General features: G+C 40.5%; 1 protein-coding gene across 24 annotated transcripts in view; it reads right to left on the bottom strand.

Annotated features, from left to right (window-relative positions):
• Phf21a (PHD finger protein 21A) overlaps positions 1-22,372 on the bottom strand; it is a 174,608-nt gene extending 152,236 nt beyond the window's left edge. For 9 of the 24 annotated variants that reach the window (XM_076929276.1, XM_076929269.1, XM_076929280.1 and 6 more), the window contains exon 1: positions 21,827-22,371. The gene's annotated coding sequence lies outside the window, so the exon portion shown is untranslated. Of the gene's footprint in view, positions 1-4,998; positions 5,026-15,362; positions 15,456-18,874; positions 19,575-19,610; positions 20,592-20,614; positions 20,850-21,826 lie in introns of those variants that run through there. The other 15 variants (XM_076929284.1, XM_076929281.1, XM_034496761.2 and 12 more) reach the window with 10 other exon arrangements.
• Between the last annotated feature and the right edge of the window lie 1,974 nt (positions 22,373-24,346).

Raw genomic sequence — 24,346 nt, 5'->3', positions numbered from 1 at the left:
CTATTAACACTAATGGGAGTTTGGAGCACAGACCATCAGCACTAAGGAGGAGGATGAATGCCCAGCTCTACATCACAGAGGCCCTGCTAACACACTAACTGCAACTCCTGGGAGTTCTTCTCCCAGAATTGGGGCAAGAGACCCAAATTTCTATGTCTTTAAAGTACAACGACAATTCAAATAAAAGCCAGTAAGAATAGTCACTGGTAAACACTAGGTTTAAAAAGAAAGAGAAAGAAAGAGAGAGAGAGAGAGAGAGAGAGAGAGAGAGAGAAATGAAGGAAGGAAGGAGAGTAAGAGGGGGGTACATTTAAAGAAAAATTAATTGTTTTTTAATTAAAGCACAATAAACTCAAATACCATGAGAAGTTTATCCAAAGAAACATACACACACACACAAGCAATCCTCCTGGGAGGAGCCCCAGGTATACTACAACCCTGTTTTTAAACATGGAGAAACCCTGCAGTCCTGATAGCCAAGAAAATCAGAACTTCCCAGACAAACGGAAAATGATCCCCAGCTGCCACTAACAGCCAAACAAACTAAATAAAACATCAGCACCTTAACCTTACTGTGTGCCACCATGCTTCCCTTAAATGCAGGACTGCTGACCTCACCAGGATGGAAGATGAGCAGGTGCCTTTCAGGCTATGGAAATATTCATGTCTGTCTCTCCCTCTCCCTCTCTCTCCTCTCACCTCCCTCTGCAAACTTGGGCACAAAGGCAATGATGCTCTTGCATTGATGCAGCTTTAGACAGGCAAGGCTTTAGTATGGCATAGGAAACTAAGAGCAGGCCTTGTTGAAGTAGTGACAAAAAAGAAGGCTTTCCCAAATCCAATTCAAAGATTAAAAGAATAGACATTTATTTTAGCTAATAGGCAGTTGCAAAAATTCACTTTCTTAAAAAGAAAGAGATATTAAGATCTTCCTTGTGTCTGTCTCTAAAGAAACTCAGAACCTTTTCACCTTCTAAGCTGAGTGACACACAAAGAGCCTTGACTCGGGACTAAAGACTAAGTCTGACTCCCGTGTGGTCAACATGTGGATTCTTTACCATCACTGCTCTACTAATGAGCATCTATCTTCTCTGTGCTCTGAGATGTGCTGATGAGAAACTGAAACTATTACAATATGCCAGGACGCCTAACTTTTGAAACAAAATCATCAAGAAACAGAAGTGTGAAACATGCTGCTTCCAACCTGCTAAGTAGTCCTAAAACTTGAAAGTGAAAGCAATACAGACCTCAGAAGTTGTTTGCTTGATGGTAATGCTAGCCTTTAAAACCAAAAATATGTTCTGTTACAGAAGACTGAAATAAGGGCTTCCATTAACCTTGTTTAAAAAAAAAAAAAAAATCCCATGAGCATAGATTTTTTTTTCCTAAGTCTCTTCATCAGAGCAGCATGGGGTCCCATTAGGCACCCTATTTTACTTCCACCTTATAAATAACGTTAGCTGTTCACTATTTCCATGGAAACCAAGTACAGAGAAACCCACTTAAATGAATACCGGTTAAAGGAATAGTTTTATTTGAGAAGGTTTTTGCTGCTCTAGATGAACTCTACTGGGGAATACTACAAAGTCTCCTTAAGTATAATTTTTAAAAGTATATCTTTGGTGTAGAGGGAGCTTATTAAAGGTCCTGTTAAGCAAGTACACTCCTTGCACTAAACTAAATATGCCAAACAACATCATAACATTAAAGATGCATTTCCCATGCACTGCATGGGGGTTTCAATGCACAACTTGCACTGACTAGACTTCATGCACTGGGGTGGAATAATTATCCCTCTGGGTCTAATTTAAACTAATAAAACAAGAGAAATTCAGTAAGGCTAGCATCACCTTTACTGACTAGTAATAAATGGGTCCCACAATGCAGGTACACATGCAACTTACTGCTCTAGAGAAGAACAGACAGAGGGCAGATAACTAAGCTCTCCTCATCACAGGTACCTGGTCTAAGGTCAACAAACAGTCCAAATTCCTGCCTCAGCAAACTACTCTACAAGTTATAACAGGAATGCTTAATACAAAATTAGTCTGAATACAAAGAGAATACTCACAAGGAAGTGCATGAGACAAGGTGATTTACAATTCTGTCATATAGTTTCCTACGCTAAAATTCTAAAAATGATGATTATAGGTGTCAAATACAAAAGTTACAACCAAATGTACATAAAATAAGGTGCAACCTGTAAGAGTAAATTCAAAATTAATTATCAGAATTTCTAAAGGTCTAGGGATGTAGTTCAGTTGGTAAAGGGCTCGCTCGGCATGCAGAAAGCCCTGGTTCAATGGTCAGCACCACATGAGTCAGCATGATGGTGCATACCTACAGTCCCAGCACTCAGGATGTGGATGCAAGATCAGAAGTTGGTGGGTCTGGTGGTCCACACTTTTAATCCCAGCACTCTGGAGGCAGAAGCAGGCAGACCTCTGAATTTGAGGCCAGCCTAGCATATATTTTGAGTTTCAGTTCAAGGTTATCCTCTCATACATATTCAGTTTGAAGTCAGCCTAAATTAAATAATATCTTGTTTCAACATAAATTTTCTAAAGGATTTTGAACAACTGCCAGGCATGGTAGCACACATCTTTAGTCCCAGCACTTGGAAAGCAGAGGCAGGTGGATCTTTTTAGTTCAAGGCCTGCCTGATCTATATTTATAGTGAATTCTAGGACTGCCAGTACTACACATAGAGATATGTCTCAAAAAAATAAATAAATAAACAAAAATACATGTGTACATGTATAAAATTCTCAAAGAATAAAATAAACCTATTTTTAAAACCCTAGTATAGACCTTAAAAGCTACTGAATTTATATCCAATATAATCATTAATTTAAGTAACCACAATTAATTTTCAAATTTTAGAAGAAAGAGATGGTTCAGAGGCTAAGAACACTGGCTACTCTTTGATTTGATTCCCAGGTTTGATTCCCAGACTCACACAGTAGCTCACAGTCATCTGCAACTCCAATACCAGAGAATGTAATCCTTTTTCTGGCCTCCCCAGGCACCAGACACACAAATGGTACACATACATACATATAGACAAAACACTCATACATATAAAATAATAAAATTAAATTTCCAAATTTTACTTTTCCAAGTGAACAATATAGTTAACAATTCGAGTTGTGGTGGCACATGCCTTCGATGTTAGCACTTGGGAGGCAGAGGCAGGATCTCTGTGAGTCTGAGGCCAGCCAGGTCTCCAGAGAGAATTCCAGGACAGGCATGGATACATAGATAAGCTCTGCTTCAAAACCAACAAAAACAAAAAACTACTAACTGCTATTTGGCAATTATCAACTAATGAAGCATAAATTAACAATATATACTAACAAGGCAACATAAGCCTATTTTGCATTTTATAAACCAAAACAATTCCAATTTCTATATTAATAAGTTTAAAAACTTGTAAAAGCAGTAATATAAAATGTCTCCTTTCTTCTTCTTCTTTTAGGTCCCTACCACTACAAAGAGCAATCTAATTCATTAAAAGTCTTAGTTTTTAAGTGGCAAGCCTGTCCTGACACCTCTACCTCAACCCCTACCAAAAATAAAGAAATTTCTGAGGTCAAAGGTCTTTTGTTTTTGCTTTGGGTGTGGGTTGGTTGGTTTGTTGACACAGGGTCTCTGCATTAGATAGCCCTGGCTGTCCTGGAAAGCTCTATGTAAACCAGGCTGGCCTCTAACTAGGAGCTCTCCTGCCTCTGCCTCTCAAAGGCATGTGTCCACGCCTTGCTTTCAGGTCTTATTTTTAGTCTTTCCCTTGGTTCAGACTTAGAATGGTTCACCAATATTCAGTTACTTTGCCAGTAATTTTAAGCTACTTATCCAAAGCCCAGTTGAGGTCCTCAAATTGGGGAATGGAGTGTCACAAACTGCTAAAGCTTTAAGGTTGTGATAATGGCTTTTTACTTAAAAACTACCAATTACAACAGCATTTTGTTTTCAGAAGAAACAGAAATAAAAATAAAGGCTGTGGAGGGGTGATGTGCAATACGGAGGTGGAGGGGGGGGTGGGGGTGCAAAGACAATGGAAGCCAAGAGGAAGCAGGTAGAGGAAAGGGGCACAGAAACACTATGTAAGGGATGTATGTAGACAAAGCACCACCTTGCTATACACTGGACAGCCTTTGGGATGGCTAGAGCAGGTGCTTGCCCAATACAGATTGGCACCAATCTCTACAAATTAAGCAGGGAAAAACTTCTGAAAACATCAACCACAACCACATATAGAGTCTATTTCTAATATGTATACTTACTGAAATGAAATTTACTTCTAAAATATCCCAATTTTCACTCAACCATGTGAAATAACTTTCATACATCCTGCATGTGGCTGAAGTAAAGAAAACATACTGAGGCTGGGGATGTATCACAATGGGAGAGCATTAGTTTAGCACATATGAGGCCCTGAGTTTTGTCTTAAGAGCAGCAAAAAACCACCTGATATGGTTCACTGGGAGAGTATTTACCCAGGTGGTACCCATGCCTAGGTGCTATCCCATCCACTTCTCCCAAAACCAAACAGGGCTCATGAGATGGCTCAGAGAGAAAGGGCCTGGAAATCTGAGTTCAATCCCCAGAACCCACATGGTAGAAAAAAATAAGTGACTCCCCAATCTCTCGTCTGACTGTCACATATTATAGCATGAAAGCATGCATTCACACACATATGCACACACACACACAGACACACAAACACACACATACTAAATAAAAATTTTAAAAATTACTTTATGCTAATTTTAAAACTATAAAGTTTTACCTATTTATTTACTCTAAAGCATTGCTATAATTTTTTTTTAATGAAAGAAACTATATACCCTCTATAATACTGCTGAATTTTTAAAATACTTGTCAGGCAAAAGTATAGCACTTTGTTAGAACAAACTTAGAATTTTTACTCAGAAAGCAAAAACAATGTTTTAGGAATAGAGACAAAATAAAAAAAATATAGTAAACACTCTGACTCACCTACCAGGCCTTCATCAGATGGTACAGCTGGGTAATGAGAACAGAGCAATAATGGATGCTGTTAGGTTACTTTAACTCAAATGCTTACAAGGAGAATATACACATATTCAGGTGTCTGCCTAAGTTATTACAGATACTACACACCTGCTGAATCTCTAAGGGTTAAACATCGCAAATGTTTCAGAATCAAATCAGAAGTCAATTAAATAAAAACCTGTTACATACTTAATCTTTTCCCCTTCTTCAATTACTAGGAGGAGATGAGAGAAGAAAGCCATACAGACATGCCAATAATATAGTAAAATCTCCATTCTTCAACAAAAAATAAAAACTCTCAATTCTGAGATCACTGTAGCTTTTTTGATGATCAACCTGTCCCCAGCCTGTTGCTAGGTTTGGCACAGGAAGCTTATGACAGTTGTAGAAAGAAAATGAATATAACAAGTAGTGTAAGGCCAGATACCAGATGAAAGGGATCTCACAAAGGCAAACGCCCAAATGGGAAAGCAAATAGCCCATGCCTGTCACTCCTAGAAAGCACTTGTATAGCCTTTCACATTGCTGGGGCTCCACAGCTATACCTGTCAGGTCTTACCCCTGAGCCTACATTAAGGGCCGAATACATAACTGGTCAACTCCATCAGACTGACTGGCTGATTAGCATGCTGGAATAGACTACCCTTGACTCGATGCCAAGTGATGCTGAGGGGCCACTGTAAACTCCACCGTGATTTTGCTGCTGGTCTCTGGTTGCTAGAGGCAGAGGAACAGCTTATAGTACTACTAGTTTTAATGAAATACTCAGAAATATTTTTAAAAGATTAAGTTAAAATTAACATATTCTCATGTATTTTCTATTTCTCCCAGGAATGTTCCTAAATAAGAATTCATTAGATAAACTTTTTTATGATGCATCCTTTTTTCAAAAGAGCATTTTTGGGGGTAGGGCTCCTGTTTCTCAGTTAAACTATTGCATATTTACACTGTTCCCATGAACTTCTAGCTAGACTGTACCAACAATAATTCATCTCATTTACTGAGTATCTTGAGATGCCCTCATTGTCTCTTCACATGAATCCTAGGGGAGGCAGCTATTACCACTCCTGTCCCATACGCAAAGAGACTTATCCACCTGACCAGTACAATAGTCTGTATGTGGCATGTACCAGATACATCTTTATGAAAGACAGTTTAAACTGTTAACTCAAAATTGCACATTCAACTTTAAAGTGATTGTGCTGAAATTCCAACAGGACAAACCGAAAAGCCCAGGTTCTTTCCCAATGTGTAACTAACATTTGTCTCCACTATGAGAGGGGAGGGGAGGAGAGCAGAATTCAACAGTGGACCACTACTTGGTGTTTACTAACCCTGCCTAGGTTCACAGTCTACTCACTTATTCTTCAAAATAATCTCAGAAGGTGAGTGTTATCTCTGCAGACTTTGCAGATGAAGAAACCAAGGCAGGTGCAGGAGTGAACTGGTCATGGTCAAAAGCTAACACATGACACAGCCAAGATTCATGCCCATTGCATACTGGGACTTAACCACTGCATTCTACTGCTGTGCTGAAGAGTTGCCTTGGATTACACAAAAACAAACCTTTTAACCTTTTACCAAATAAGCAAACGGTATGCTTGAATTAACTGAAGGAAGTTGTAGTGCTTTCTAAGCATGTGCACCAGACTTCTCTACGGCACATGGGTACATCCCTGGCGAACAGATCGCTGCTCTGCTCAGGAAGCCGCACACTGTAAATCTGGTTAAAAGCCCCCAGTGCACCCCTCTCTACACTCAGACCCACACTAGTCATTCACTGCAAGAAACAGGCAATTCAGAGAGGTCCCAGTGCAATCCTCTATAAAATGAATGTCACTCTGGAATCATCTGAGTGTGTACAGTACCCTTCTATCACACTTTTCCTTCCCAAACACCATTAAGAAACACCTCAAAGAGAATGAATGAGTCTAAGCTACTTAAAAATCCTAACAAATGTCCAATGATAACTATAAATTTAAATGAGAAAAAAATACATTCAAAAATCTCATAATTTTGTAACCTGTCCAAATCCTACATCTGAAAAGCACTAGGCTTCTTTGAAAGACTCAATTCTTAGACAAGTTCATGATGAAAGTGACTGGAAAAGGCAGAGAAAAGTCATTTTTTTTCCCTCAGGTTCTAAATATCTTAAAATATGTATCTAAATTTAAAAAAAAAAAATACTGCTGTATTGTAAGTTATTGGGCTCCTTACCCAAATACCTAAATAAACAATAATGCATTTAATTACACAAATAAAATGTATAGCATAAATTTAGAATTTGTATATTAACACTTAATACCTAGAGAAAACAGCCGAGCAGCACAGGACAGGACCAGGCGGTGCCAAGAACTTCACGTATTGCATACAAGAGCCATTGCAGCTCCCTCCATTGACATCGTAAAGTTGCCACATTTTCTGGGCTCTCTTTTGAATTAATGTGGCATCTGCTCCAAGTACAGCATGCTAACATTTTACTAAAAGACATTTTCATTGTACGTTTCTATCTGGTTTGCTTTTCATCCGAACTGTTTTATTTCAGTGGTCATCATTTCTTTACACCAAGTTGTGAAATTGGCATTCCTAATCTGTCTCCTGAGCATAGCAAGGGTAGGAAGGCACCATCAGCTTAAAACCTTCTAACAGCAATAATTACAAAATGCTTTGCATATAGATTAAATAAAGAAAATAAACAGCACGGAGATTTTTGTAGGCTTTTTAGTATCAGGTCCTGATAAGTTAACAGCATCTGTTCCTTTTCAAAAAGAATTCTGCTCTGAAGTGTTGGGGGTGGGGGAAGAGGTAAACAAATACTAAACAAAATCATTCAAGTTACAAAGTTTGGTCCTGGTGAAATGCTGATTTCAATGATTTGCACGTTATCCATCCTAGCTTGTGATAATTGCTTCCTAAGACATCCTCAAAAATGCGGCAGCAATGAGCCAAATACAACCACTTATACTTAACATGCATGCCGCATACTCTACAATGTTACGTCACATCAAGCACAGAGAAGACGCTTACCAAGCTATCCTGCGTTCTATAAACTGCCTAACAGCAACAGGAAGGCACTGCCATTTCTATGGGATTGAGAATAGCAGGGGAGAGAGCCTTTCCTTCCCTCTGGTCAGCTGGCATGAAAACAAATAAGGCTTATATTTCTGTCTTTTAGGCTCACCCCTCAAGGCCTTCACGCTCAATCTTTCAGCTTCTCACAAGAAAGAAAGGCTGATTCTTTCAAACTAAAGAGCTGCAAAAGATCATTCCAATTTAAAAGCCCCACACCTTGTATCAACTGTCCTACAGCTGTCCCCATGGCCATACCTCTTTTGCAGGAAAAATGGCCTGGGCAGAGCAGTATTATCCAAGTGGGTATGTGCCCCCAGAAAGCCCACCCCAACCCTCACCCCCAACAAACTTGTACTTTAAATCTCAGTCTTTTAAAATTTCAACTTGCCTGTATGTTTAATAGAAGATATAAAATACCAGTTCAGATTATTATACATTTGCAGGAAGCCATAGTTTTAAAAGAGGCAGAGACCATGGGTCAAGAAGACAAAGAACAGAATTTTTAAAGTATTAATTAGGAAGTTAGGTGCTGCCATTAACTAACTTGGATTCTTGTGTTTGCCTCAGTCTCAGAACCAGTAAGATTTTCTGACTATTATGAGGGAGAAGAAAGTATTCTCAGGCCTGGTCTGATCCACTCTAAATGAAAGTATATTTATGAATACTACCAGAGAAAAACACTCTTAAATCTCAGCACTTGGGAGGCAGAGGCAGGTGGATGTCTGAGTTCAAGGTCAGACTTATCTACAGAGTGAGTTCCAGGATAGCCAGAGCTACACAGAGAAACCCTGTCTTGAAAGCAAAACAAATAAACAAACAAACAAAAATCCAAACAGCAAAAAACCAAAAAAAAACCAAAATTCTGACACCTTGTTATATCTCATATGACTCAAGGTAAGGCTTCAGCACCTCACCAGCTATGGGTCAGAAGACGCATAAAGCAGCTGAGATCAAAGAGTGTATTTTTAGGGTTAGAAGGCAAAAAAAAAAAAAAAAAAAAAAAAAACTACTATAATGAAAAACTTTTTATTAGCTATGCAATAAAATGTTCAATTTAAAAATTACTAAGATGAATTATGACAAATAACCTTAGCAACAATCTAAAACACTCAAGCCAGAATCCAAACAAAACCACTGAAATCATTTACCTTAAAAAAAAAATCCTTAAAAGATTAGTGGCATTTTCAGCATGGCATTTGGTGGCAAAGTGAGCAGGCACCAGTGACAGGGTGGAGACAGGCAGAACATTACTCAAATGCAGACGTAAGCACAAGACAAATTCCCAGGCAGCATCTCCTTCTGCCCACTAAGCTAAAGAGGTTCATTATTTCAAGGCTGATCATCATCTTGGTTTTAAAACTCTTACTTTGTAAATATAAAGTAAATGCTTAAAAAGAAACTACCAGTTTGAAAAGAATGAAACTGAAAGGTTCATCTAAAAATATAACTGTAATCTCTAAAAAGAACTTCCAGAATAAACTATAAGGTTTAATTTTCATACAATGTCTCCTAAACACAGTCCAGAAAACAATACTGTCACTATAAACTGAGTCTTTAGAAATGTTTTAACCACTTAGGATACTTTTTGTCCCATGGGGAAGAGTGAGACCTGGGACATTCAAGTTTATAATCTAACACGAACATTTAAGTCTCACCCACTTCTTCTCTTCCAACCCCACTCCTACTCTCTTCATGAACCTTATTGTTTAAAACAAGAAGGTTTTAAATAGCCACATTTCTGATAAAAAGGAAACTTCAAAAGTGTATTGTTCTGTAATTGCAATAACTCTTAAATATGTTACACATACATGTACAAATGCACAAGAAAGAAAAACTAGGAAAACTTTAACTTCTACTCTCTCTACATATATCTTGATCTAATAACTTTTGTGACATCACTTTTATAGTGTTTCTTCAAAGAAAAGATACTTAACTACTGCTCTAAAATGTCTACAAGTTACATAAAGACTGAAATGGTAAATGTCAACAATCTGTATGTACCAAACCCCTGTGAAGCCCATACTAAGTGCCTACTGCCATCCTTCATAGAAATTAGGCCACACCCATGCCACTGAGGCACCCTGCTCAAGCATGACACAGGCGCTGCTCCAAACGGTGTTTCCCTCCACCCAGTGTGCCCTGAGCAGTCTCCATAAAACAGTCTCAAAATGACCTAGAATTGCAGGGGCCATGTCAGTACAATACAAACTTCTTTGGAGACTCTTTTCCTAAGTTTCTATGGAAATACAGAGTTTGGACATCATTCTGCACACTAAAACAGAGGTTCAGGTTGAAATAGGGGCCTGGATATAAGCTGCAGCATTGCCATCCACCTGACTCCAGGGAAACTCCTGCTTCCACACTTCTAAAATGGAGGGAGGATTATTACAGCAAGTCCTCAAATATTTCTGATAAAGTTAAGCAAGATATGTGTAAAAGCTTATATACACATATCCAATAATAAACTAATATTAAGAGATAACCCAGCAACATATATTGATGTATACTTGTTATTAATATATAAAACATTTTTCAGCATAATGCCCAAAATCAAAATATTAGAATCTGCTTGTACATTTCTCATATCTACATTACAATGTATACACAGACATGTCAGTATATTTATTATCAGGAACAAGGTATAAATTGTGTCTCTGCACTTAAAACCAGGTAAGGTGGTATACAATTATATGTATACATATACATATTTTCCCAGTACTCAAGAAGCTGAGACAGAAGTTCCTGGCCAGCATGGGCTACATAGCAAGACTGTCTCTCACAAAAAAAAAAAAAAAAAAAAAAAAAAAAAGTCTAGTTGGACGTTAGAGGTGACTCAGTGGTTAAAAGCACTGGCTGCTCTTGCAGAAATCTCAGGTTCAGTTGCCAGAACTCACATCAGACAGCTCACAAGTGCCTGCAATCCCAACTCCAAGAGATCTAATGCCTTCCTGAGTTCCAGGCACATAGCAGGCACATGCTACACACAGAAACATACTGGCACTCACCCATATAACATAAAATAAAATAAAATAATTAAAAAGCCTTAAACTCATCTATTGTGAGCAGAATAGATCACTAATTTCTGGTTCACATCCACTCTAACTCAGATACTTAAAACTTTATAATAATATTATTAACACAACAAATACTTTTAAATACAAATCCAATTCACATATATTATTTTAGTCTATAAAGTACATTTATGAATAGTATCTCACATACTCCTTTTAACAGCAGGCTCTTATTTATTTTCCACTGAGAAAACAAAACTCAAAACAAGACTGATTTTCCCAAGATATGACTTATATGACACACATATGTGACATATAATGACATGAGAAATTTCATGAAAAGAAGAAAAACTGTTTAACAATTTAAGTGTATCTAAATATTCTAGAGTAAAGACAAGTAACCACCCAGTTTTGTTCTCCTGATTTTCAGTAGTGTTTCAGGAATTATGTGAATAGACATGGCAATACAATTTACAGAAGGAAAATTCATACAGGCACAATTATTTTCTATAGTAGCCCACAAACACCAAAGTACATTTCCCTCCTTATTGCTAGTCATTAGTATTCAGTTCTTTATAATTGCTGGATTTATCCATTCCAACATTAACTTAAAAACAAAATTAATAGGAAAGAAATAAAACAATTTACAATGTAGAAGCACAACCAACAAGATTCCACATATTTTTGATACTTCAAAAAGGTGTCCTGCTCCTGTGGGAGGGCAAAGGAGAGTCAAATGGAACTTGATTGGTAAGAAATAGTTTCAGTAAATAGTTTAGCAGAAATCTATGACAATGTTCCAAGAAGTCCATGCTAACGAATAGACACCAGTTAAGCAGATAAAAAGTCAATTATCTGATGTTTTCATATTCCAACTAAGGCATGGAACATACACTGGAATTTATGTTTACATTTTTCAATGTTCCTATGTACCCCTTTCCCACCTCAAACATCCCTTTCTCATCTCAAACAGCTAAAGTAAAAATATCCCAAAAATTCTAGAGCCTAAAAGTAGTACCTTAAAACAGAGGAATAAATGTAAATATTTAAAATGTAAACTCTTTTGAACCTACACTCTAAATATAACCCAGATGTTGATGACATTTTAGCAGGGGAGGTGGGGGAGCTGGGAGGGAGGGAGTTGTCCCCTCCGTCAATCCTCAATGCTGATGATGTCAGAGGGTTTTCCTACTCACCACGACAGTAAGAGCATTTTTGCAGAATCTTATTTTTATTTATCAACTATTTGGATATTCTAATAGTGCAAACACTACTAACAAAGAAATTGTCATCATCTTTAAACTTTCTGAAGTTAATGAGACACCACAACAAAGTAGAACAACACTGACCATGCACAACCAAACCCTGCCATCATCCTGCTACAAGTGTACTTGTCCAATTTGGGGCATGTGTCATTTAGGTAGAAAATGAAGTACACAGACACTTTAATGCACAGCAAATCATTAAGCCAAAATCTCAAGGCAAAGACTTCCAAAATCAACTGGGTTTCTAACTAAACTATAACATAAAAAGAAGTTAAAGCCGGGCAGTGATGGCACACGCCTTTAATCCCAGCACTTGGGAGGCAGAGGCAGTCGGATTTCTGAGTTCGAGGCCAGCCTGGTCTACAGAGTGAGTTCCAGGACAGCCAGGGCTACACAGAGAAACCCTGTCTTGAAAAACAAAAAACAAAAAACAAAACAAAACAAAACAAAACAAACAAACAAACAAACAAAAAACAAAAAAACCTAAAAGGTAAAGGAACTGTTTAAGTAAAAAACGATTACTGGTAATTCTAAGTATTTACTAAGCCTTAATTACGTGCCGACCGGACCACTGAGCTAAGGAAGCACTCTCAGGGCTCCTGCACCCAATCCTACAACAGCCCTATAGGAACTAATGAAGAACGCTCAAAACAAAGTTTTGAAATTTCACAAGTGAAAATCTAAACTATTTAAGAATCTTCCCTTCCTTCTCTCCCTTTCAGACAGCATCTCTTAGTATTCAGTCTACATGGAGCAGGGGAAGAAACAGAGCAAGCCTACAAAACCAGCACTTCCAGAGCAGGGGCAACAGCATCACAAGACACAAAGACCAGTCTGAGCTAGAGTGAGAGCCTCTCAAAACAAACAAAAAAACAAAACAAAAACAAGGGGTGGGGGTTGTGGGAACTGAAGCAATTAAGTCTGTGAGTTCAAGTCCAGCATAAACTATACAATGAACTTTGTCTCAAAAATAAATGATATGAAATAATTCAATTATATTGAATCATTTATTTTCAGGGTTTTTTCCTCTCAGCTAGACAGTACTAACTAATTATTCAAGAAGCATCACAACTCTGAATTTAATGACTGGAATAAAAAGCCCCCTGTCCAAACTAGGTGGCGCTGGTATATGCCTTCAATCCCTACACTTGGGAAGCAAGGACAGGTGAATCTCTGAGTTCAGGGGCAGCCTAGTCTACAGAGTAAGATCCAGGATTGCCAAAACTACACAGAAAAGAAATAATAATAATAATAATAACAACAACAACAACAACAACAACAACAACAACAACAGCTGAATAACTCTCCCCATTGGGGGCAAAAGGAATAGCATGTGTCAGGCTTGACCAAACAGCTTCAACTGCCCTCACTAGAAAACAATGATACCAGACTTCTGCAATAACCTATTCTACCACATGCACAGAAACTACTTAAAATTTCCAAGTCAAGTTTTAAACATATTACTCTACATTTAAATCTTATAAAAACTAGTAAAAGCACTGTGATAAAACAGAACATCAAGCTGTTTTTAAAGTCCCACTTTAGAATTTCAGAAAAAGAGTATGATTTTATTAGTATAACTTTAAAGAAATAAAGTTCTTAGAGTCTTAGGGACCTATTTATAAAATGGAGTAGAAAAGAAAGAGTTCTCCATGCTATTTAAACCAACTACACATCCCAGCATGCAATGCTCTTATCTGAAGTTAAGAAAAAGCTGCAGTGCATCCTGGGACTTGTAGTAAGTAAACCAGCTTTTCACAGCAAGTTTCAGAAAGTCTGACTGGGAAGCACATCTGATTAGGTCTTATTTTCATAGTCTAATCAAATTCAGATCAAATTTGTTCTCTGCTCTGGTACTGATTCTCTAGTACATATGAGAAAAAAAAGTATCAATTAACATTAATATTTCCTGCTAGAAAAACCTTATATAAGAACAAAATGCTTTAAAAATAATTGATATGACCGGGCAGTAATGGCACACGCCTTTAATCCCAGCACTTGGGAGGCAGAGGCAGGTGGATTTCTGAGTTCGAGGCCAGCCTGGTCTACAGAATGAGTTCCAGGACAACCAGGGCTACACAGAAAAACCCTGTCTCGAAAAACCAAAATAAATAAATAAATAATAAATAATAATAATTGATATGACAGAAATGTAATTTTATACTTTTTAAAATAAGTTTTGTTGGATCATTTGCAATATTTTTATTATATCACAAAGATGTTTTTACTGTACTGTGTCTCTTTAACAATTATTTTAAATATATTTTAAAATAATTTTTACTTGAAAAATTTACAGCCAAGCATTTACTATACTCTAGGATTGCTCACCAGGAAATATATTCTTACAATAATATGTATGTGCACACACTCGTACCAAAACACCTAAGTTCTTCTCTTATCAAATCTTTCCTTTACAGTTATGCCCACCACTTACCACCCCTCATTCTATACGCATACACTTCTGAAAAGAACTCTAAGGAGGAAAGATTTCAACTGTAGGCCTAATTCTCTCATTCACAGACTTCTTTCAAAATTACAAAAGTTTTTGTAAACTACTAACAACACTTCCAAGCCAAAGCTGACAAATCTGAACTGTAGTTTACATACATACAATTCCTTCTGACAGCCCTCTTTTCTCTAAGACTGTGGAAGGAGGCTTCAGTCTGCATCAGGAGGCCTACCGCAGGTGGTGGGTTATTTTCAGGCAACAGCACCTTCAAAAACATGCTGTGGAATACCGTCCAAGAAACTCCTAACAAGGATAGATAAGCTGGCACATAGATTAACACAATCCAGCTAAAAGTCACCTGCAGCACGTGCTAACACATTTCACCATAAAAGTGACAGGCTACTGAGGTATCTGAAGCTTCATCAATACAACAGGACTGTCCATAAGGCCAGAGATAGCAGTTGCCATGGTTACTATCACCCACTTTTATCATGAAATTATTGTCATTACCCTGAAGTTTAGGGTACTTACTTAAATGTTAAAAAGAAGAGTTCAGTGTTCTGTCCAGGGAGAAAAATCAAGTGCTGTCTGATTTGTAAGCATGCCACTTTAGAAATGCACTTGGTTAACAACACTTGGATCTGCAGCAGGAAAAAAAAAAATCAATTCCTTTCTGCTGTTCCTGCTCCTCAAGCACTGACAGTTTGTATTTTCAATGCAGCCAAAACAATAAAACAAAACCCATCTTTTTGGCCCCAGTGACTGTTATATTTTTCCCTTAGGCCCAAAGAATCAAAATAAAACTATTAGGCCCTACCCCTTCCAATCTCCATATAACTGGTTTGATCTTTTCTTCATTAAAAAGAAGAAAAGATTACCTTAGTGCATCCCAAAATATGGGAAAAAAAGAATTTCCTGAGACTGTACATGAACTCTTTTTTTTTTTAATTGAGTAAAAAAGGAATAAAGGAGAGGGACTTGAGGGGTGGGAGAGATGAGGGGTGGATTCAAAAGCCAGAGTCTGTGAATGAACATTACTCCTGCAAAGCATTCAGGTGCGTGAACCTCACAGTCTACATGGGAAGATTCACCATCATTCTAGAGTCAGGTGCCCCATGCCGCACGCACAAAGTTGTTCTTCAATATCTATCCCAAGATGAGTATGGTAATTCATGCCTGTAAACACAGTACTTGGGAATCAGAAGCAGGAGGATTACCACAAATTCTAGGCCAGCCTGGGCTCTATAGCAAGACCTCACCTCAAAAAATAAAACATAAAAAAGACTATCCCAACATTGTTTTAAATGATAACTATGCAAAGATTTAATACACAGTTAAGAATGATATAAAAGTCTATAAAAAGTATAGCTGTATATACATGGGACCAGATAAAGAAAAAATATGCTCTTTAGGAATAATTATCTGAGGGGAGGATGGTCCAGTGGTAAGAGCACTGCTGCGCTTACAGAGTATTTGGGTTCAGACCTCAGAACCTACATGGCAGCTCACATACATGCCAATAACTCTAGCACCAGAGGACCTGACACCTGTTAGGGCCTACTCAGCACCAGGCATGCACATGGTACACAGGCATACATGCAACCATTCATACATAAACACAAAATATTAATAAATCTTTTTTAAAAGAAATAATTGGGTTTGGGGATTTAGCTCAGTAGTAGATCACTTGCCTAGTAAAAGCAAAGCCCTGAATTCAGCCCTCAGTTCATGGTGTGGAGGACAAAAAAAGAAAGGAAGGAAGGAAGGAAGGAAGGAAGGAAGGAAGGAAGGAAGGACTGTCTACAGTAAGTCTGATGTCTTATTAACATACTACCACTTAAAAATAAATCCCAAAGCACCAAAAATACACACCTGGTAAAGTTAATGTGACCAAAACACATTGTATGCTTCTAAAGACAACCTAGGCTGGCGTGTAAATCCACCAGCAACAGCTCCAGAGAAGTCAGCATAAACCCAGCACAAAACAATTCAAAAACTCAAATGCTTTTTCTATCTAAACAGACACATAAAGGAATTCTAGGGAAGGTCAGAGACCTAAACTTTAATCTCTTCCATTATCCTTCTGAATGGTAACTAAACATAAAAGCCTTCAGTAATAAAATACTAAGTACAAAAAAAATTAAAACATATTGATGTAGCCTTAACTTCACTATTTCTTCACCAAATAAATAAATAAGCTCAGTGTTCACTGTGGCATAAAAAGTTACCGTCATCATGCGAGGTTTCCTTCTCATCTAAACAGTTTAATGCTTTTCTTGCTCTTCCTAAGAACAAGTTTTTATATTTACTTTCTAACTTCGGGCTATTTCATGAAAAACAGTCATTTATAAAATTCACAATATTATACTCCTAAACACAAGGATTGCCAATTAACTCTACTTAACTTATTAAGTTTACCATTCTAAATTTGTAAGCAGTTTATCAAGGAAACTACATGTGCACACGTGCTCGTGCTCTGATACTCTCTCTCTCTCTCTCTCTCTCTCTCTCTCTCTCTCTCTCTCTCTCCCTCACACACACACACATAGAGAGAAAGAGAGAGTATTTAAGCCTCTAAAACTGAGTAGTCATTTCCTCACGTAACCTTCTAAAAGGAGAAAACAAAAGTAATGTATATATTTGTCTAACATGAATGTACAACAATATATATTTCACTATGAAACAAATTAGTAAGCTTTTGTCAGCGAGCCTTTTTCAGAAAGTTAGCAGAGTCAATCAAAATGTTAGCAAGGACATCTGTTACTCTGTGTATTAATACAAGAAGAGTCCAGGAACTTAAACATTCACTAAGGTCAACTGCTACCAAACAAGAGAAAAAGGAAGAAAACTTTTAATAGGGGACATATACTTCATACTACCTTCAAAAGCAAACACTGATTTCTTTATAATTATGGAAAACTGTTCAGCAGCATTTTTTTTTTCCTTAACAAAAGCTTCAAAAACTGTAAGAAAGAGATTTAGGGTAATCAGGGCAGTATTTAAATTCTTAGTGTTTGGCATGTACTTTTAACCCATTCATTTCCTAACTGATATGGAAGAACTTAGCATTTTAAAGTAAAACTTTGTTCATGTTTTAATCTGTTATATATCTCATAAACAACGTCTATGATAATTTCAATTCACAAAGAAATTTCACAAGAACTACCTAATATATGATCTCACTGAAAAATACACACACACACACACAATACTATAACTACAAAATTCAAAGCAGGTCCATCAAATTTTCTGTGTTTTTAAGCTTTCAAAACTTTGACACAAAACTTTACAAACAATAACAGCTGTTTATTTTGACTCACAATCAATTTATCTAACAGTGAGAACTTCAAAGGACTGTACTGTAGACGCCATGAAAATGTTAAAGTAGCTACTTTCTTCTTTATACAGTCATCATTAAAAGTTGCTAATGGACACACCAACAAAGAATTATACCAACGGGTATAACTTTCCTTCAGGTTTGTTTATTTTTCTTGAGACACGGTCTTACAGTGTAGACCAGGCTACCATTGAGTCTTGAAGTACCTCCTACCTAAACTTACTAGGATTATGGGCCAAGTACTGGAATTACAGAGCACTCCACTTAATTTCATATATAGTTCAAAAAATCACAGTCTTTGAGGGCCAACTGAAATATAGCAACTGTATCTATAAAGTTGAAAGCCTAAGATGGCATCTAGATTAAAACCACTGTCCATAGATTCAAACAGATAAAGATACAAGAAACCTGAACCGCAAGCAATATACCTTTTTCCAAAAATGTCTACTTTATTTCTATTAATGTTTACAAGGGCTGAAGCCCACATCATGCCACTTATTTTTGTTTATTACAACTTCAAAGAATTTTTAAATTATGTTCAATACTCCACTTGTTAATATCAAACTAGCTCCCTTTTGAAGGAAAATAATCCTAACAGTACCCTATTCCTAACCCAGCATCCACAATGACAATGTTATTCTACATAGTAGCATAGGCAGGTACAAAGCAGATTTCAAATAGCAATAGTATTTTAGAACAGACTTACTCAAAATCTTCCTGGAACGTTACTCCTGTTGCTTAGCTGAGCTAAGAGAACTTCAATAAGACCCTCAAAATTAAGAGATCCCCTTTAACTTGTTGTAGCACCTCCTGCTGGATAGTGCTAGAGGTCTTCTTGTAAACAGAAGAGTGTTTCTGAAGCAGCTCCTTCCAGATAATTGAAAACCAAAGGAACCGGTGTCCCATCCATCACTTTTATCCCTTTAAAACAAAGTATGGCCCAGCCAGGTGTCTTCTCAATGTATTATTCTTCCGGCTCCATAAGGATTTGCCTGCGTCCAAAGTTTGACCACCTTAAACCTTTGTGAAGCTGTCCAAAAACTTAAGTTAAAAGTGACTCCAATAGTACATAAAGAAAAAAAAAAAGAAGAAAGGCTTTCTATAATAGGCAACCAAGTAATGCCAGTCAAAATGTACATACTGAGTTACCAAAATCAAAAGTCTCAAGTAAGAGAAAGCCCCTGAGATCGTTTTAACATGTGAGTCAGATGTCTGTGCTTTCAGAGTTTTCTTCACTATTACTACATTCTTCACTTAAGGATTGCTGCGCACACACTGAAGTGCTGAGTACTGAAATTCTTAATAAACACGAGCATTACTACATTCAAAAAATTCCTCTTTGCCATCAAAACATGTTCCGAGATTTTAAAATGTATTCTTAGACATTTAAAATGGCCCTCGGCAAGCTAAGTGAAGACAGAAGAAAATAGCAAGGAACTTACCGAAATTAAAATAAGTAACAGTATTCCCAGGGAAAAATCAGTAATGCTTTCCTACAAGGCTGTAAACCAAGTAGATGGTAAAACTTTGAAAGGGGGGAGGGGGGCTAACCTTCAAAAACCAACAGGAACGCTGACCTATTTATTTCTACTGCCCAAACGTGAGGAAACATGAAATGTAAACAAGTAACATACTTTTCTGAAAAGCAACCTTACACTTCTTAGCCTCAATATCAGCCTCCTGAACAGGCCTTCAATAAAGCTACAGAGGGTGATGAAGATCTCTCTCTAAAGGGTGATACCCCCCTCCCCGTGCCCCAAAGAACCACCATAAAGAACGCCTGCCAAAAGGCTTCCTAGAGTACAGGATAGCTTTAAAGAAAAAACGGAGGAAAAAAAAATCAAAAACCTTCAACCAGCCCAAATGAATCTGATTCTAACAGTCAGTTATCAATTATTAATAAATAAATGCCCTTCCCTCTCTAACTTCCTCAAGACTCTACATTCCTGATATCAACCATTAAGAAAAAGCATAACTAGCATCCCAGCTAGGGGATAAAATCTTAGAAGTCCAAAACACGGCCATAAAGTTCACTGTCAAGGCCAATACTGAGGCCCACACATGCTGAGACCTTAAAATCACATTTGTGATTCTAGAAATCCATACTCCCGGAGACATCATTTAAAAACAACACAATGTGGACGTGCAGAGGGAGAACCTCGACTTCAAGACCTAAACAAAGAATATTTCAACATATGACCGGAATATGATGACACCGAATTCACCCACGAAAACAAAACCTGCCTACCACTAGCTGTCTTACCCTCATCTCAACAACTCAACTACTTAGAAATCACTCCCAGCACATCTACACCCCACAATCAGCATGTGGCCTCCTCCCGGGGTGCAAGCTACAAGACAAAGTTGAAAGGAGACCTCTCTCGCCCGGTGCCCCAGTGTCCACATCAAACCCCTCCCCTGCCAGGGCCACCTTGCAGCTACCCACCATTGCGAGCGTGGTCAAGGGAGGAAGAGGAGGTAGGAAAAAAGAGAGAGAGCGAGAGAGAGAAAGAAATCCTAACAGCACCGCTCAGCAGAATAAAGAGAGCAGAGAGAGGATGACGAGAAGTGTTGGGAACTGCGTGCACCGCGGGGCTGGACCAAACGGAAAGAGTCCCACTCCGCGCGCCCCTCCCCCCGCGGCCCGGGGGGGAGGGGCGGCCGCGGCCCCTCTCTGAGGGGCCTGTGAGTCCCCGGCCCGCGCGGGGTCCCGGGGCGGCCGGCCGGCGGCGACGGCGGGAGGGCCGCCCCGGGGTGAGGGGTGCAGGCGGACTCCTCGGAATAACAAGTTGCAGAAGAAGAAGAATAAGCGGAATTTCCCCAACGCTGCTCCGGCCACCCAAGACAAATGCACCAACACACACTCACTCACACACACTCGGGCCCGGCAGCGTCAGCAGCCGCAGCTTTTTTTTTTTTTTTTTTAAACCAGATCTCTCAGTCACCAAACAAGATGGTTTTCCCCAAAAAAAAATTTTTTTAAATTAAATAACCATAATAAAAACTTCCCCCCGACAGCATCCCAGGGTGTGGGGGCGGGGAAGGGGCCCAGCGGCCATCCCCCGGCCCCAGGCACTCGCGGGGGGCGGCCTCGGCCCGCGACCCCCGCCCCCGCGGCCCCCCAGCCCGACCCCCCACGGGGACTCTGTGTCGCCCCCTCGCCGCCACCCCCGACGCGCCGCCCCTGTCACCCGCTCTGGCCCTGTACTCAGCGCCCAGGCTCCCGAGGCTGCTCATAAACTTACTTCCAATCTATCCTAGGGAGGGGTGGAGGGCAGAGGGGAGGAAGGGGGGAGACGAGGTATTCCCATTGTCTTTTTTTTTCCTGGGGGGTGGAGAGGAATAGGAAAAGGGCACGCAGGGGGGCGCCCCGAAGGGGAAGTTATTGCTGAAACCTCAAGTTGACTGAGGGGTCCTGACAAGAACACCCCCTTTCCCTCCTCCCTCCCACACACCCCTCCCCTCCCCCTACCTCCCCCCACAACAAACTCCAAGCAAGCAGCCCCTGCTCCTTCCCAGAGACAAACACCAGAGACAAGACAGAGGGAGAGAGGGAGGGGGGAAGGGGGAGGGAGGGGAAATAGAGCTACTCAAGAAAAAAAAAAGAGAGAGAGAGAGAGTGAGGAAAAGAGAGAATGGAAAAGCTGGGATACTGCACCCTCCTGCTGCTGGCTGGCTGTCCCCCCTGGCAGCTGGAGGCAGGAACTCTGAGCAGGAGAAGCAGGAGGAGGAGGAGGAGGGAACTCTTCTTCATGGGGAGGGAGGGAAGAGGCTGGAGCTGCTGCTGCTGCTTCTGCTGCTGCTCTGGGCCTCTCGCACTTTTTAGATATTAGTGTGTTAAGATGGTAGGTTGTTCCCTTCTCCCTCCTCCTCCTCCTCTCCTCTCTCTCACTCACTCACACACTCTCTTTCTCTCTCTCTCTCTCTCTCTCTGGGCTGTTTCTTTCCTCCTCTTCCCCAGGCAAGGGGGGGGTGGGGAGGAGGGGGTGGGGGGAGGAACTGGAGCCTCCTCCTCCTCCAGGAGAGACACACACAGGCCCCGGGCCGGAATGGGGAGGGAGGAATCAGAGCAGCAGGAGAGAAACTGTGGGAGACAAACAAGCCCAACTCTTCATCCTCCTCCTCCTCCTCTCAGCAGCAGCAGCGAGCACCACCAGCCCATTCACCACCCGGCCCCGGGCCGCAGCACCTCCGCCGCCTCAGCCCGGGGATCCCTCCGCCCAGGCCCAGACACACTCGCCCGCGCGGGAACCCGCCGCGCGGCCCCGCCGGCCCGCCGCCGCCGCCGTGCGCGCCCCCGCCGCTCCCGAGAGCCGGGCGAGAGGGACTGGAGCTGGAGAAGCGGGGACGAGGGAGAGCGGGCAGGCGGGCGGGGGCCGGGCGGAGCCGGACCGCGGCGGTCCCGGGCCGCCCCGCACCCCTGCGTGTGAGCCCGTCGCTCGCGGGAGGCGCGGGGGACCCCACGGGGGCACGGGGCGGCGGCGGGGGCCCGCGGCGGCGCTCGGGCGGGCGGACTACTTGACGTGTCGGTGCGGCGAATTTATTTCACTTTGCCTAAGGAACGGGGTGTGCTGCGGCACCCATTGCCTAGGGAAAAAACCCGGATGTAAAGTGAGTGAAACTAAACTAGAGTGAAGTAGGGCAGCAGCAGCCAAACTCCGGTGCAGCGGCGGCGGCGCTGGGGCCGAGCGGCCGCCAAACTCCCGGCCCGCCGCCGGGCCGCAGCCCCGGCCAGGCCCGAGCCCCGGTCCCCTCCCGCCGTCGGGAGCTGCTGGGGGGCTCCCGAGCAACCCCAACTCCCTCCAGTGCAACAGCAGTTTGCAGGGGTGGGGGTGGAAAGAAGGCAGGAGCGAGGAGGAAGCACTGCAATGGGGGAGCGAGTGGTCCAGGCAACAGGAGAAGATGCAAGCTCAAGTCGAATGCAACATGCAATCCCCGGCCACCCCGCCCCCTTTGCAAATAACTACCCTTGAACCACTTTATTAGCCGTACCGAGTCCCACTCTAGCTCCGGGGAGGGGCGGGGGACGGGGTCCTTCGCTCACCTTTATTTATTGCTGCTTTCTGCCCCCCTCTCCATGTTTTTTATTCCTAAGTTCTTTTGTTCTAAGGGGGATGATGGCATTTACTTTTCTGCTTTGTGTAGCAGGGCAATCACTGGGAATCGGCCACGTATAATCCGGCGGTTTGTCATATTTTATTAGTGAAAGTATTTTATGCCTAGTCCACCTCCAAGGACTGTAACATGGAGAACTGCAGGGGCGGGGGTTGGGGGGGGGCGACATCAGAAGAATTCTTGTTTTCAGACATTTCTTGGCGGGGCGGGGAGGGCCTCTCTTTTTTTTTTAATCATTGAGGAGGTTCATTTAAATTATTAAATCGATAGTTTTCAACTTGAAGCTTAATGCTTTTGCACGGGTGAATTGTTGGGTTGTAAAATAACCCCCAACCACATTTTTTTTTTAAAGTAGAAAAAAAAAAATCCTAGCTCTTAAAAAAAATCCCATCTGGACAGTGATCTCTGTTCTGAGCTACACGCTGGACTTAACGTAGTGTTAGCCTTCCTATGTTAAATAACAATAAACCTCAACCTCAACGGAATACAAATGGGGGCTGGGGGTGGTTTTGTTTTTAAGGCTCAGCACTTTTGTAGCATCTGCCACTACGCATTTTCCAGGCATTGATTAACCATGCAAGTCCCATAGGCATGAAGTCCAGTTTTTGCAGATAAAGAGCAACAGTAGTAAGATGATTTGCCCAAAGTCAAAGGGAGTCGCTGGCAGAACCAGGGAGAGCCTTAGACTTGATTTGTTACTAGTCATGTCTTTTCCATTAAATAATATTTTCTCCAGGAAATAGTATTTAAAAATAAGCGCACAAGTCTTTATCTTACCAGAGGGGCTTTGAGATCACTGGCTATGAAGAGATTTTCTTCTGTGAATTGCAAAATTTAAATTTAGCTTCTCAAGAGAAAGCATTTTTAAAAATTCTGATTTCTTAAAAGTTAAAAAAAAAAAGTGAACTTTGTTTTCATGTATAGGCCATTTAGTCATAGTTTTATGTTAAAAAGAATTCACAGCAGAAAGTGTGAGAGTTTGAGAGTAAAAAATGAAAGTCCCTATTAATGATTCAGGAAGCCTGGATGAACTCATTCTATGAAGCTCAAGCTGTAACCCTGG

The sequence above is a fragment of the Arvicanthis niloticus genome, chromosome 2 (assembly GCF_011762505.2).
Source record: "Arvicanthis niloticus isolate mArvNil1 chromosome 2, mArvNil1.pat.X, whole genome shotgun sequence".
In the NCBI taxonomy this organism is placed as follows: Eukaryota; Metazoa; Chordata; class Mammalia; order Rodentia; family Muridae; genus Arvicanthis; species Arvicanthis niloticus.
The sequence above is the reverse complement of the archived record's forward strand: the minus strand, read 5'-3'. Positions and strand labels throughout refer to the sequence as shown.